Raw genomic sequence first — 14,860 nt, 5'->3', positions numbered from 1 at the left:
TATATGGGCCTCTCTCACTAAGCTGGGAGCTCTTTGCGGGCAGGGAGTGTGCTTTGGTGTACTATAATAGTTCTAGTCTACTAAGCATTTCCTATGAGCTGGGCAGAACTTCCATGGGGTAAACAGTTATATTTACTTCATAGGGTTGTGTGTAGATTAAATGAGGAGGTTTGTCCCCATTTTACACAGTTGAGGAAACAGGCTCAACTAGATTAACTTTCTTTGTTTGCAGCTTTGTGCATTTCTGTCCCTACACAGGGCCTCACACAGGGCAGACACGTGAATGACTGTGAAGTTGTAGTACTTGGAATAGTCGTGACTTGGCCCTGCTCACAGGGTGTGTGGGAGAGGCCCAGGCTTCCCAGCCCCTTTCCTTCCCTTTCCTGGCCTCCCTGGCAGGAAGGGAGGCTGTGAGTCTGTTGCTGGCCTGGCAGCAAGGGCCTAAAAAGTCTGGGGGCCAAGTTCAGGGGAGGGGAAGCCCATCAGAGGTCCCATTCCTGGTGGAGGCACATTCCAAAGAGCCAAAGAGCAATCTGGGAGGGCTTGAGTCAGGTTCAAGTGGAGGTTGGGGAGGGGGTGGAGGTGGAAATGTGCAAAATCCTGCTCTGCTCTGAGTAGCAGAGTTTTCTGTTGCTGGCAGCAGTGGGCAGAGGGGCTCAGCGCTCCCTTGCTTCCTTGCGGTTGTTCCTCTTGTTGTTCTATTCCCCTGAGATCTCTCGCTACACCTGTCTCATTTTCATACGGGGCCACGAGGCCCACAGAGGGGGAGGACCCACTCACCCTGTGCCTGCGGGAGAGCCAGGTGTGTGGACTGAGCACTGGGCTTGGGGTCAGACAGGTTGGGGTCCTTTCCACCACTGGCAGGACAGTGACCTTGGACAAGTTACTTTAACCTCTCTGTGCCTCATTTTTAAGATGGGGATATTAAGAATCTTCACCCCATAGGGTTGACATGAGGATTAAATGAGGAAATGAATGCACCTTGTCTAGCACAGTGCCTGGCAAGAGCAGATGTTCAAAAATGTGGGTTCATTTGTTTCTTTGATCTTTGGATCCTGCCTTTTTTTCCAGCTGCCCCAACTCCCTTTCCACTCACCTTTTTTTGTTCCTTGGGCTTTTCATACCATGGTGTCAGCATGTGGCTCTGCTGCATAGTTCTTTTTATCAGAAGCGAGTAAGGGGAGAGTTCAGTGGGCAGCTCAGGACCTCAGGAATCAAGCCACAGAAAATCTGTCTCAAAGGAGGCAGTGAGCTTACCCACGAGAGTGACCTGCTGGTTTCTGGCTTCACTGAGAGTATGCAAGGGCTGTGGGAAGAAAACTGAATGCGGAGCCGGAAGACTGGGGTTCAAATCCCAGCTCTGCCTCTGAGTGGCTGTGTGACTCTGGGCCAGTCCCTTCCCCTCAGTTTCCCCATCTGACAATAAGGGGCAGGCCAGAGGAAGTTCTGATACTCTGAAATTCCAATTTTATTCTAATTATATGTTTCAGGAAGGATAAGTGGGCCCTGGATATGATATGATGAATGAATATTATTAATGAGAAGTGCAAATAATTTGTGGTTGAGAGCCAAGCCTCAGATCAGAGTGACAGGATACATGGCCAGGCTATATATTCCAGCAGATTAAGTTAAAAGCTGTGGCCCAAGACTCTGAAATATGAAGAAAAAAGGAGAAGACGACAGGATATCTTTTTAAAGAAATATTTTCCAGCCAAATGGTGCAGCAGATGACTTCCAGGAATTTATTCTTGTTCTCTATCAAAGGTAACAGGTTCACAGCCCCCAAGGAGACCAGAAGCCGTGGGATGGAGTAAGGGAGCCCAGGTGGCCTTAGGCCAGTTGCTGAACCCCTCTGAGCCCCAGTTTCCTCACTTCCAAAATGGGGCTGATCTTTCTACCTAGGACCGTCCTTGCAGGGATAAAATGAAGTATTGAGTGTGAAAGCATCCCTCCCATAGCACACGATCCCTAACTAGGAGGATCTGAGTCCTGGTTCTGGTCCTACTTGGTTGTGGCTGGTTGGGAGGGTCAAAGAAGTAATTAGAGGGATTGCCAGTTTCATGGTGGGGAGCCAGATCGCCTTTATAGACCAAGGGTGTAGCCAAGGTGATAACCTCACCATTTGGTTTCTTCACATTTATTTATTGAGCCAGGATTTACTGAACACATGTCGTGTACCTATCATTTTGCTGGTGCTGGGGTGGACAACAGCCCCGCCCTCAATGTGTAAAAGCACCTCCACATCCACAGGCCCCCCTCCACCCTGGGCCGGTCCCATGCGGTGGCTGCCCAAGCGGGGAAGGGGGTGCAGCATCCCTCTTGCTCCCTCTGCATCCAGATGAACACCGTACCTGGTCCGGTCATCGTCCGACTGTCATTCACCCCATCCCCCTCCTGCTTCACTAGTCCAGACCACCACCCCATGTCAGGGAGCCCATATCAGCCTCCTACCTGCACGTGCAATCCAGGTTCCACATATCAGCCAGAGAGACCCTTTTAAAACATAAACCATACCGCTGCCCTGCTCAGGATTCAGTGGGTTTCTTTCGCCCTCAGCAGAAAGAACATGGCCCTCTGTTTGGCTCAGCAGGACTCCCCACGCCTGGCCCTGCCTGCTCCAGCTTCGCTGCGCATGAGGCTTTCAGACCAAACCTCACCTGGTGGTTCAGGATGGGCTGTTTCAAGACTCCTTGGCTTGGCTGGGCACCCTCCCTCTGCTGGCTTTCACCCTTCCTGCCAGTACATACCGCATTTTGACTATCACCTTCTCTGTGAAGACATTCCTGAGTTTCCCTCAGCAGAGCTTTCTCCTCTTATCAGCTGTAGAGATAGCATTGGAGAAGGGAGGTGATCATCCAAGGTCACAAATGAACTGTGACACAGGCCCTCTATATCAGTCTGCTAGGGCTGCCACAGAACACACAGACTGGGTGGCTTAAACAACAGATATTTATTTTCACACAGTTCTGGAGGCTGCAAGTCCAAGGTCAATGTGCTGGCAAGGTTGGTTTCTGATGAGGCCTCTTTTCCTGGCTTGTAGGTGGCCACGTTCTTGCTGTGCCCTCACATGGCCTTCTCTCTATGCATGCTCACTCCTGTGTGTCCTGTGGAGCCAAAGGGTGCAAGATGGGGTGTTTAGAGGAGAGACAGAAGCCTGGGATGGTCAGGGACGAGAAGAGTAGGGTTTTCGTGGCCTAGAGTGAAGGCAAGGAGGGGGAGCAGCCTGGGCAAGGTTATGGGGGCTGGACTAAGTGTGAATATGCAGGCTGGGCAATGGAGGGGGGTGGGTAAGGAGGAGGATGGTGACCTCAACCTGCCTTGACCTGGGGAGGGAGCAAAGACCAGGTCTCTTTGTCTGTAGAGCAGGTAGTATCTAAAGGCTGCCATCCACTGTGAGAGCAGAGCTCTCCCAGCTAGGCTTCATGTCACTCTTCAGTCCTTCATTATAGGGATGCACACCCCCATTTCTGGGAAGTGGTAAAGCCATTTGCCTAGGTTAATAGTCTGGCGAGCAGCAGAGTCCGGACTTGAACTCAGGGGTCCCGAGCCCCAGTCTGGGTGGGGCCTTTTCTCTGCTCAGGGTCAGGAGTGGGGTAAGGCAAGTGAGGTGCTTAGGGTGCAAAATTTAGGGAGGCACTTGAAAACTCCTGAGGGTGAGTGCCTCTTTTCTTGTCTCACCCTTGTTCTAGCCCAGTCTGGCCTCCTCCTTGGTGGCGACCCCTTTCTTTATCTAACCTGGGCAGAGGCAGCAGGCTGCAAGGACCTGCAGCTGCACTTGGCTTTGCTTCTAACCAAGTGGGAAGCATTAAGTTAATGGCTCTACAGGTGAAATCAATCCAGTTAGAATTATTGCCTTCTCCTTCCCCCTGCCCACTTGAGGAGTTAGCCATGCAGCATTATCTGTTCTCACTCATCTCCTCACTTCATGTGTCCCCTAGGTCCACTTTCAACCACTGGGTGCCTGGCACAGAACTGGGCTGGAGCTGGTAGAAAGGGGCAGGAGCCTCTCTCTCCTCGCTCTGCTCTATGGCCTAGGCCAGCCGTTGTCAGAGGCCAGGACGCTCTCAGGACTCATAGCTGGAGCACTGAATTCAAGTCCTAGCTCTGCCACCTCCTGTGTGACCTGGGCAAGTCTCTAGGCTTCTCTGAGTCTCCTTGTCTCCTCTGTGAAATGGGTAAAATAATTTTTGCCCTCCCACCTTCCAGGCCACAAAGAGAGGTTAATGTGTAAATTCTTTAAAAGTTGAGCAGGAGTGAGGTAAAATTGGAAATAGCAATTGGTAGCACTTTTATAGTACTTACTGTGTGCAGCTGTAACTCTATACTGTATATACTACCACCACCACCATCATCATCCCCATTTGGAAGATGAAGGAAACCAAGGCTCCAGGAGTTAAGTAGCTTGCCTAAGGGCACACCACTAATAAATAGTAGAGCTAGGCTCAAACCCTGGCAATCCAGCTCTACATCTGTGCTCTTAACCACAAGGCTGTTTTTTTTCTTCTGGGACCTTTCCCACTTATGCTTAAATGTTAGTTAAGAATGATCAGGCCAGGGACTTTAAGTATGCTTTTTTTACTTGATCTTCCTGAGATGATGGAAATTACTTACCCATTTTGCAGATGAGAAAACTAAGACTTAAAGAGGGGCATGTGGCTAGTGAGTGGAGAGTCAGGATTTAAACCTAGGTCTATCTGTTCTAAAATAATAACAGCGGTAATGGCAATATGATAATATCAATATTAGTAACAGTTACCAGCTAGACACTGCTGTCAGGGTCAAGATAACCTACCTTCTCATGTTGGCCCTGCCTCTGATCTATGTGTGACCTCTTGCAAGGCCCTCCCCTCTTGGGATCTCACGTTGCAGTCTCTGGTTCTCAGGTCCCTCCCCTGGCAGGTGGTAATTCACGAGTGTTGGCAGTCTGAGGGCAGCTGATTCTCTCAGATGGAGGCATTTGTTATCTGTACATCAGAAATATTTATGTGTCTCAACCGAATTAGTGAACAAGCATAATAATAATAATAATAACGATAATAATAATAAAAAAAATAATAAAAGTCATCCTGGAAAGGGAATTGCTGTTAGAAACAATTATTTAGCCAAAACACCGTTTGTTTCCGGCTCTTGCTGCTTGCTAGAATGGTGGGCCACTTGTTTTGGTGACAGACGCCTTTTGGCTGGGGTTTTGGAGCATGAGCAGCTGCATGGGGGCAGGGGTGGGGGCTGGAGCTGGCCCACTCTCAGAGGGCCTCTAAGGGGATTCTCAAGGTCTCCTGGAGGTGGGGAACTCTCCGCCCACCCCGTAACCATGGGGACCCCAGACTTCTGGGGCAAGGCTACACCCTCCGCCCTGATGTTACCCTATACACTTTGACTCAGAACTGTGGTCCTGAGATCACAGTGACTTGCCCAGAGTCACTCAGAAAGATGGTGGCAGAGCCAGAACTAGAATCCACATCTCCTTGTTCCTTCTGTGGTGGCATGTGGGCTTCTGAACCAATGACGATGTCAACTCACCTGGCTCTAGTATCTGTCTACCTGCCCTTGTACAAGACTTGTCAGGAATTACTAACTCTTTGTGTCCTGCCACTGACCCAAAGATTACTATCACCCCCTGGCCTGGATGGATACTAGGGGAGCTAGTGCTTTATGTGGCCTAGCAGAACAAGCATTCAGGGGCATGCAGGGTAAGAGGGGCTTGAGTCACATATGATGCTTCTGGTCTTGGTTGTGTGACTTCCTTGCTTGTGTGTGGTTAGTGGGTACCTCCATTCACCAGCACGCTTTGATCTCAGGTTCCTCATTTATAAAATTGAGCAGCAATCTTTCTCCATACCCCATTCACATGGGTGCTGTGAGGATCAGCTATTTATAAACTGCTTATAAACTAAAGAGTGATATAAAAATATTATTAATAATAATGGCCAACATTTACCAAGCACTTTCTGTGTGTGTGTTAGTTGAGGTATTAACGCTGCTGCTGGAACGCACAACCTTCAAATCTCAGTGGATTAAACAATAAAGGTTTATTTCTTGCCCTTCATAGTCAGAGGTTGGCCAGATGGCTCGTGCGAGCAGCTCTTTTCTAACTTTATTTTCCTGGAGTCTTTCCCTTTTAGTCTCACTGACAAGGGTGAGAGAAGCATGGAAGGTGCATGGTGGATTTAGGGCCAAGCCTGGAGGTGGTACACCTCACTTTTGTCCACATTCCATTGGCCAGAATTCAGTCCCACGGTTCCTTGTGGGAACTGGGAAATGAAATGAAGCTGTGTGTCCAGGAAGAAAATAAACCTATTTGGTGGACACATGGCATTTTCTTAGCTACAGTGCGCCATGTATCTTATTAATGCTTATAACAGTCCTCTAAATGGATTTATTATCCTTTTTTTTTTTTCAGATGAGGAAATAGAGACTCAGAGAAGTCAAATAACTTATTGAAGATGCCAAAGTAATGGGAGGGTGGTGATCTGAATTCAGTCTATCTGGCTGCACAGTCCCTGCAATTTTACTTTTTTTCTAGAGAGAACTTCCAGCTGCAGGTGGATCCGTTTAATTGTGTTATTTATTGAGTGCCCACACTGTGCTGAGCTCTGTGCTATCTCCTGTAAAATGTCATAATCCTTCTTTTTCCTCTTTCACATGGCTAGACTACTATTTCTCCAGAAATTCTAATTCTGTCTAGGTTTTAAGGTTCAGCTTCAGACTGTTCCCTTCAGGAAGTTTCCCCAGATTACCCCCAGGAATCGCTCTTTTCTGAACCTCTCCTGTGCTAGCCTCAATTCCAGGAAATAGTGCGTAGGAGAGAGTGAGGTGCAAAGTGGATCCTTTCTTCCCCAGGAATTGACAACTAGAGTTTACAGCTTAGAAGAAAGACACCAAGTCTCTACATTTTAAAGAGACTGACCAGGAGTCAGGATGACCACTGCTGGCTGAGAGTCTCCTGGTTTAGAAAGTCAGTCCTACTCTGACCTCTTCTCTCTAGAAGAGGAGGATTGAGAGGGGGTAAAGCTGTTACTTTCCCATCCCGATGCCCTGGAGGAGACAAAGGATTTTCCCTCCCTGAGACACAGCCCTAAGGAAAGGGTAGACTGACTTTTTGCTTCTCCATGTAACTAGCTGGCCTGGCTCTGGTACAGCAGCGGAGGAGCACAGGAGAGGCAGGCGGTGGTTCGGTCGAACAGAAGGGGCAAGGACAGCCCCCCTGCCCCAGTCCGTTCTCAGATACGCTCACAGGCCTCTGAGCGGGAGCCACAGAGACTAGATGAGATTAAGGGTCTCATTATCAGGGGACTGAGTTGTGAGACAGGACGTGAGGGTGTCAACCTGTGATGAGGCGAATCTCAGTGGGGATCACCAGTGCATAGGGGAGCTGCCTGGGGAGGACCCTCATCGCTGAGTTTATGAGAGCCTCCCCACCGCCCACAGGAATCCCAGAGGCAACATACCAGGTCAGCGGCTAAGGCACAGTTAGGAGAGGACTCCCTCACTGTGAGCTGTCACACGAGGAGTCCACTACCTCTTCCTGCCCCCCTTGCACCCAATGTCAGAGCAGTAGAAGAGGAAGGAGGAGGTGAGTGAGAGCAGACCCTGCCCCTCCCACCCAGAGTCAGATGCTTGATCTGGGTTAGGGATGGTAGGGGCGGCGGGCAGGGAACGACAGGGGCTGGGTAGGAAGAGATTTGAACCCAACGTAAGAATAAAAATAAATAAATAAATAGGGTTGAGTCCTAAAGAACCCAGATGAGACTGTCCTCATAACTGAAAGTGCCTGAAAAGTTGTGGCCTCAGGTTGAGAGCTTGTTAAGGCGGCCTGCTACCCAGCGGGGAAAAGGAGGGTTCATCCAAGCACAGTTGGTAGCAGTTATTGGAAAAAATAAAACTATTCCAGGTTTATACCCCAATGAACTGAAACTTCGCGGTAAATCTGTTTCATCCTCATCCATTTAGCTACTATTTGCTGAGCTTCTAGTCTTTGCCAGACGTGCTCTTGGCACTGTGATTCCAAGGTGAGGAGACAGACAAGTAAGAAAGGAACCGTTCCGTGTGATAAATGCTACGAGATAGGATGGTAGAGTGCAGTGGGGCATGGAGGAGAGAGGGGAGGGGAGGGGTTGGGGAGATTTTCTGGTGTCTTGAAGAATGTATGGGAGTTGACTAGGCAGCTGCATTGGGGAAGGATCTCTGTGGACAAAGGCACAAAAGCATGAAGTAATGGGGCACGTTAGGGGAACTGTGACGTGTGTGTTGCAATGCATAACAAGTGTTCATTATTACCATTTTGCTTCTTGTTTTCATTTTGTTTTCTTTGCCCAACTGGACTGTCAGCTCCTTCAAGGAAAGGCAATGTCAAATCTCAATTTTATCTCCTTACTACAAATAGCATAGGTGTGCATGTGCAAATGTAACACTGAGCTGCTTTTCACTGGAGGTAATCCAGCAGAAGTTGCATGATTCTCAGGACTTACGGAATCCTGCAGTGGGAGGGAGGTAGATGGGTCTGTTTGTGGCTTAGGGCAAGTCAGCCCTGTCTAGCCCCTTCATATGTAAGAAAGTTGACCAGACGATCTCTAGAGTTAGTTTGAAAATAGCCTGAATTTAGAAATTGGGAGATGAGAGCCATGGATTGGAAATCAGGAGACTTGGTCCATAGTTTCAGCTCTGCCATTTGCTAAGTATATGACCTACCCTTCCCCCTCCAGGCCTCAGTTTCCCTATTTGTAAAATGCAGGAGTAACACACTATAAAAGTCTTACCTTCTATGCCTTCCTGACAGAATTCAGTTGACCTTGTCCTGGCCTGGTATCCTTGCTCAGGAAGGCCTCACTTTTCTCAATATTCTTCAGACACATTTTCAAACTCTGTGGGGTAAGGGAGGGCGATTAGGGCCAGGAGAGGGTATTTGAGTGAGGCAATGAATATTTATAATAGACTCTCCCACCAGAGGACACATTAAATCTTGCAGCATAACAAAACTGAATTACCATGAAATAAACTTTCTTAATTAAAGCAATTAAATTTCTTCCCAGTATGTAATTTAGAAACTCTGATAAACCCTGGTTGAAAAGGTTTGTTTTAGCCTTAAGCTGGCTGAGAAAGCAGGAACATCTGGTTGGTGGTGGAAAGGCCTGTTTAGACTCCAGGCCACGAGGGCAGTGCCATGGAGCTATCCACGGTGCTGAAACAGCCGCTGCCTCACAGCCTCGATAAAGAGCACAGGCAGGCCAGGGCCCAGTAGTGCTTAGGAGACGTGCTTTTTGAGGACAGCATCTTCCACTCTAGGCATGGTGCACTTTCCTATTCTTATGCTCGACAGCAGCCACTCAGAAGTTAACCATGTGTTCTTCCCACTCCCACAGATCCTCCAGAGTTTGAAAAGATGTTGTGAATTTTCTTATGTTTATGGAATCTTAGACTCTCAAATCTGGGAGGCATGGACTGGTCCAAATTCCTCATTATAAATAAAGGAAATTGGTCTTCAAAGAGTTAAAGTGACTTGGCCCAAGGTTACTCAACTTCTAAGTGACAGAACTGAGATTCAAGCCCAAGTCTCTGACACTAAATCCAGTGCTTCCTCCACTACGATGTTCCTGTAGTCAGAGAGGCCTTTGAGGGCAGGGGCCATGTCCTATTCACCAATCTTAGTGTCTGGAAAACTTTTTGAACAGATGAGTACATGCATGTTATTTCTATTCCTCCCTAGTCAAATACATTCAATAGCAACCATACCATAATACCAATTACACGAACATAATTCTTTATATTTGTAAGGTTATTATGGTTAACAAAGTGCTTTTTAATCTGTTATCTACTTTGATTATCACAATAATTCTGGAGGCAATAATATTAGTTCTATTTTATAACTAAGGAAACTGAGGCTCATAGGTCTAGTGGCTTATTCAAGGTCACACAGAGAGTCAGTGAGGAAGCTGGGAGTTGGATCCAACTCTCCTGACTCCTAGTCATGAACCCAGGGCTGCACTTAGCACATCGGGGAGCAAAAACTGAAGGGTGGTATATGGATGCTCCTCGCAAACTATTAAACAATCCAATCGTGGAGATAATCTACACCATCTGATGTGTGGAAACAAGGTACAGGTACTCAGGAAACAGGTAATGGATGAGACGGTATGGCCAAGGGCTGGCGAGTAGCGCAGAGAGTGACTGCTCCAGCATTTCAGGAGAGGAAGTGTCTCCAAAGTCCTGTGGGAGATTGGAGATGTCCTCAGAGAGCGGGTGGGAGCCAAACTGGCACTGGAGGGTGAATGTGATTGTGATAGGTAGAGAGAACATCATTCGCATGAAATCAGGCAATTTTAATGCTGGAAGAAACTTAGAGGTGATCATTTCCTGCTCCCTCATTTATTGACAGGGAAACTGAAATCGAGAGAATTGAGGGAGTTGTTCAATATTATGAAGTCATTTAAGGCAGGCTTTTTATGTGTAGACACTGGAGACACAGGGAAGGTAAGACAGAGTCCATGCTCTCAGAAGGTTCCCAGGCTAATAGAAGGAGGGACATGGAAACAAGTAGGTACATTCAGGTGTCACAGAGGTAAGGATAGAGTCTATGTGGGACCTGTGCAGTTGCAAAGAAGGGGTACACATAGAGTAGCACACTCACAGAGTAGCACACTCAAAGGTCAAAAGGATTCACATGAACTGGTCAAGGTCAATCAAGGTTAGGTAGCAAATGCCAAAATCCACTTCCCAACTTCTGCAACCACTGACTAGAAGGAATTTCTGCCTAGGAGTAGCTTAAGCTGGAACAGTGGAGAGAAGCAGACACTGAATCTGGAATCTGAAGGGCTGAGTTCCAGTTTTGGTTCTGTTTCTTTCTGGCTGTGTGGCATTGAACTTGCTACTTCCACTTCTAGAACCGTGGGTTGTTTCAATATAAAATCGAGGGAGGGACTACTTTGTGCCTTTCAAGGTTGTGGGATGATCGTAGAAAATACCTAAGTGTAAGTGCTTAGTTAATTATAAATATATAATATTTGATATCATTTGATATATGATAAAGTAATATATATGTTAATTGTTATTATTCCTCCTGTATAGAGCTTGATGCAGAAGAAAAAATTCTTCTAATTCTCATAGTTGAGTCACCTCTCTGGTCTCCTGCTTTCTTGTCTATGGAATGAGATGATACCTGTCCCAACTACCTTAAAGAAATGGTATAAAGTGAAAAATACCCATGATAAAATGATAGGTGTAAACAAACAAAAAGTATGACCATATTCCTGGATGGGGATCAGTGATTGAATAGAAAGCAAACTGGGCATTGCTACTGTAAACTTACATTTGTACCTTGAATCCATTCACAAAGAGCATTCACAGACATTATCCCATCCAATTCCCTTAACAGCTCTGTGAGACGAGCCTATAGGGATGAGCCTATCACAGGTTATTAGCCTCATCTCACAGATGAGAAAACTGAGACTCAGCAGAAGTAATGAGCCCGGAGGCTGAATCTCAATATAGCCTCAGCATCACCTCCCCTCCTGCCTTTCCAGCCCATCCCCAGTTTCCTAGTGCCCAGAACTCTGCTTTCATGCAAGTCAGTTTGGAAGACAGGCCAAAGTCTTGTTCTTTTGGACTTCTCCCTTGCCTTGGGGAGCAATACTGGTCTTTGCCCCCATCCAGTTTTTAGCCCTAGGGGTGCTTGATAAAATCTCTTTCCCAGAAATTGGTTAGAGGTCTCACCTGCATGGGGTGCCCTTGCAAACTAATAAATGAAGTCACCTGTACCTTTCTCTTTGTTCAAAGGATTCCAGATGGGAGAATGACACAGCTGGCACACTCCTTAGTATGCTTTCAGTTTCTTAGGCTGTTTTAGCCAAGACATGCTCTCCTTTGTTCCTGATCTCAGTTGAGGACTCTCCTCTCCATTATGTAGGCAGGAACCTAGGGGTTATTGTCTACATCTCTGTTCATGCTCCTCTTTTGCTGAAACCTTCCAGTGGCTGGATTAAGCCAGGCCCCATGTGTGTTCCTTTCTCCATAAAGATCCTAAAGAAGGGAGAAGAGGAGAATTATTCTATTTTGGGATTTTGGGGACATAATTGAATTATGTTTTGGTAGAAGGTTTACTGCAAAAAATCTCTTTCACACTGTGGCCCTGGAACTTTGGGAGACTGTTAAGCTGGAGCATTCTATGAGGCCTGAGTATTGAGAATCCAGGAAGTAGGGTTTTACTGAGTCTTCTCTCATCAAGGGCAGGATCTGGGTGTGAAGCATACAGATCCAATTAGGAGGGGAAGGGATTATCAGGACCAGAGCTGGTCCAGGCACAGGAAACACTAATGCCTGCCTCCTGGGGAACAATTATTGACAGATGATTATTTTTCAAGGGCAACCCAGACACCCCTTCTTTCAGGATTCATCCCTGATCTCCAGGCTGCATTGGGGCGGTTCTTCTCCGGGCTCCCAGATCCCTGCGCTTCTCTCTGTCCCAGCCCTTATCACACTGTGTGGTTATACAGTTAGTGACTCTCTCCTTCCACGAGACTGTGAGCTCCTCTGCTGCTGTTGCTGGTTTATCTTTGTATCCATCTCCCAGCACAGGGCTTGGCACATGGTGGCTTTGGCATTGTGATAAGGAGTGTGGGCTCTGGAGCCAGCCTGCCTGGTGTTTGATTCCCAGCTTGACCACTCACTAGCCTGAAGACCCAGGGCCAGTCACTTAATGTCTCTGGGTCTTCATTTCCTCATCTGTAAAGTGGGAGTAATAATGGTAATTAGCTCATAAGTTGTTACAAGGGTTAAAAATGTAAAGCATTTCAAACAATGCCTGGCACAGAGTTAAGTGCTATATAAGGGTTGGATGTTATTATTTGGGGTATTTTGGGCCTTTGCATTATGTAAAACATGTCTACCTACATTAGAAACTATGATTCTATTTCTCCCTTCCCCCAGGTCTAGCTGTGAGAATGACTTCCAAGTGTCTGGGGCTGGAGGGCAGAGCAGGCAAGGAAGATTGCACAGGAGAATTTATAACTGGTTTTTGCAAAATTTGACCCTTAATGAAGTCTCTGTGTTATGTGACATGAAATGCAATTAGATTGACTCCTTTCTCTACCCTTAATCTTCTCATGTGACACCCATCACCTGCATCCAGAGGATGCTGAGAGGCATTAGTGTTCTATACAGCAATAGGAAGGCCTTCTGAAGGCTGATCCAAACCGGCCTTGGCTGGTCTGTGTTGAGTGGCCTGGGTGGGAGGAGAGGTTGGAGGGCAGCCAGTGGAGAAGGGTGAGCAGAAAGTACCAGAATGCTTCCTCTTGGGGAGGTTATGGATAGGATAGTCCTACCAGATATGTCTACAGAACACAGTGTCTGGTACTGTATAGTGTTTGTAAACTAAGCTAAAGTAAACTAAATTAAACTGAACTAGAATAGAATAGAATAGAATAAAATAAAATAAAATAAAACCTAAATCAATTTGGTGAGGCAGACCATTCCAGGACTTTGGAGTCTGGAGTCTTGGTCCCTGCCACTTACTGGTTGTATGACCTTTAGAAAATTAATCTGCCATTTACACCTCAGTTTCCTCTTCTGGAAAATGAGGGACTTAAAATCAATATTCTCAAAGTGAGCATTCTTTTTTTTTTTTTTTTTTAATTTTATTTATTATTTATTCATTATGTTTTATTTTTGGCTGTGCTGGGTCTTCGTTTCTGTGTGAGGGCTTTCTCCAGTTGCGGCGAGCGGGGGCCACTCTTCATCGCGGTGCGCGGGCCTGTCACTATCGCGGCCTCTCTTGTTGCGGAGCAGAGGCTCCAGACGCTCAGGCTCAGTAGTTGTGGCTCACGGGCCCAGTTGCTCCACGGCATGTGGGATCTTCCCAGACCAGGGCTCGAACCCGTGTCCCCTGCATTGGCAGGCAGATTCTCAACCACTGCGCCACCAGGGAAGCCCAAAGTGAGCATTCTTAAACTCAAGCAGATTCTCAGGCCTCACCCCAGAGACTTTAGTTAATTGGGCATGAAATGGGGCCCAGGATTCTGTACTCTGCTAATAAGAAACCAGGTCACTGTGACATATGGACTACACTCCTTGTGAACAAATTGGTTCTTCCTAGATTTAATATATTGTGGGTCTATAATTTTCTTAAGATTAAGTTACAAACCTGACCATATTGGCCCCTGTGTGAAACTCTTCAGTGACTCCTATTGTTTTGGGGATAAAGACCTACTTCCTTAGCCTGGCTGGGTGCTGGCCCCCAATTCCGTGTCTGGACTTACCTCACACCATGTCCTCGACCACGCCATATGCTAGCCATGCAAATACTGCAACATGTGTGTTTCCCACCTCCACCCCTCTGCTCAAGCTGTTCTCCCTTTCTGGTGCGTTCTCTCCTTTTTTTCCTTTTAAGACCTTGCTCAGTCTTAGTTCTTCCTGGAAGTATTGCATAACCACTCCAACCACAGAGATTTTGTTTTCCTCTGAGCCACAGAGGCACTGACATTTTGTACTACTCACTGGTCATGGGCAGAATGCCTTGTATAGTTATTTATTTGTGTCTTAGATTTATCCTCTCCTCTCCCGCATTAGACCGTGAGCTCCTGAAGAGCAAGGATTCTTTCACGTCTCTCTACCCGCTGCTTTCAGTTAGCAGAACATCATGGACATTCAGCAGATGTCTGAAGGTCAGTGGTACCCTCTCTCTTAGAGAGGTCCTAAGCCTCTGAGTTTACTAGTTGATTGTCCATCTTGGGGTGAACCAGATTGTTCCTTGTTTCTTAGCTGGGAAACATACTGTAATAGCCAATCACAGAATAAAATAAAATTTCATGATTAGCAATATTATTTTCACTTCTAAACTGACCATCCTGAAATTATCACCCATTAATTAGAA

At 46.8% G+C, this 14,860-nt stretch overlaps 1 long non-coding RNA gene across 1 annotated transcript in view; it reads left to right on the top strand.

Moving 5' to 3' along the window:
- Positions 1 to 14,639, top strand: part of LOC130705540 (uncharacterized) — a 79,586-nt gene extending 64,947 nt beyond the window's left edge. Inside the window, exon 3 of the long non-coding RNA XR_009005822.1 lies at positions 14,557 to 14,639. This is a non-coding gene — a long non-coding RNA (uncharacterized LOC130705540). The remainder of the gene's footprint in view (positions 1 to 14,556) is intronic.
- The last annotated feature ends 221 nt before the right edge of the window (positions 14,640 to 14,860 follow it).

The sequence above is a fragment of the Balaenoptera acutorostrata genome, chromosome 1 (assembly GCF_949987535.1).
Source record: "Balaenoptera acutorostrata chromosome 1, mBalAcu1.1, whole genome shotgun sequence".
In the NCBI taxonomy this organism is placed as follows: Eukaryota; Metazoa; Chordata; class Mammalia; order Artiodactyla; family Balaenopteridae; genus Balaenoptera; species Balaenoptera acutorostrata.
This window is presented reverse-complemented; position numbering and strand designations above follow the sequence as displayed.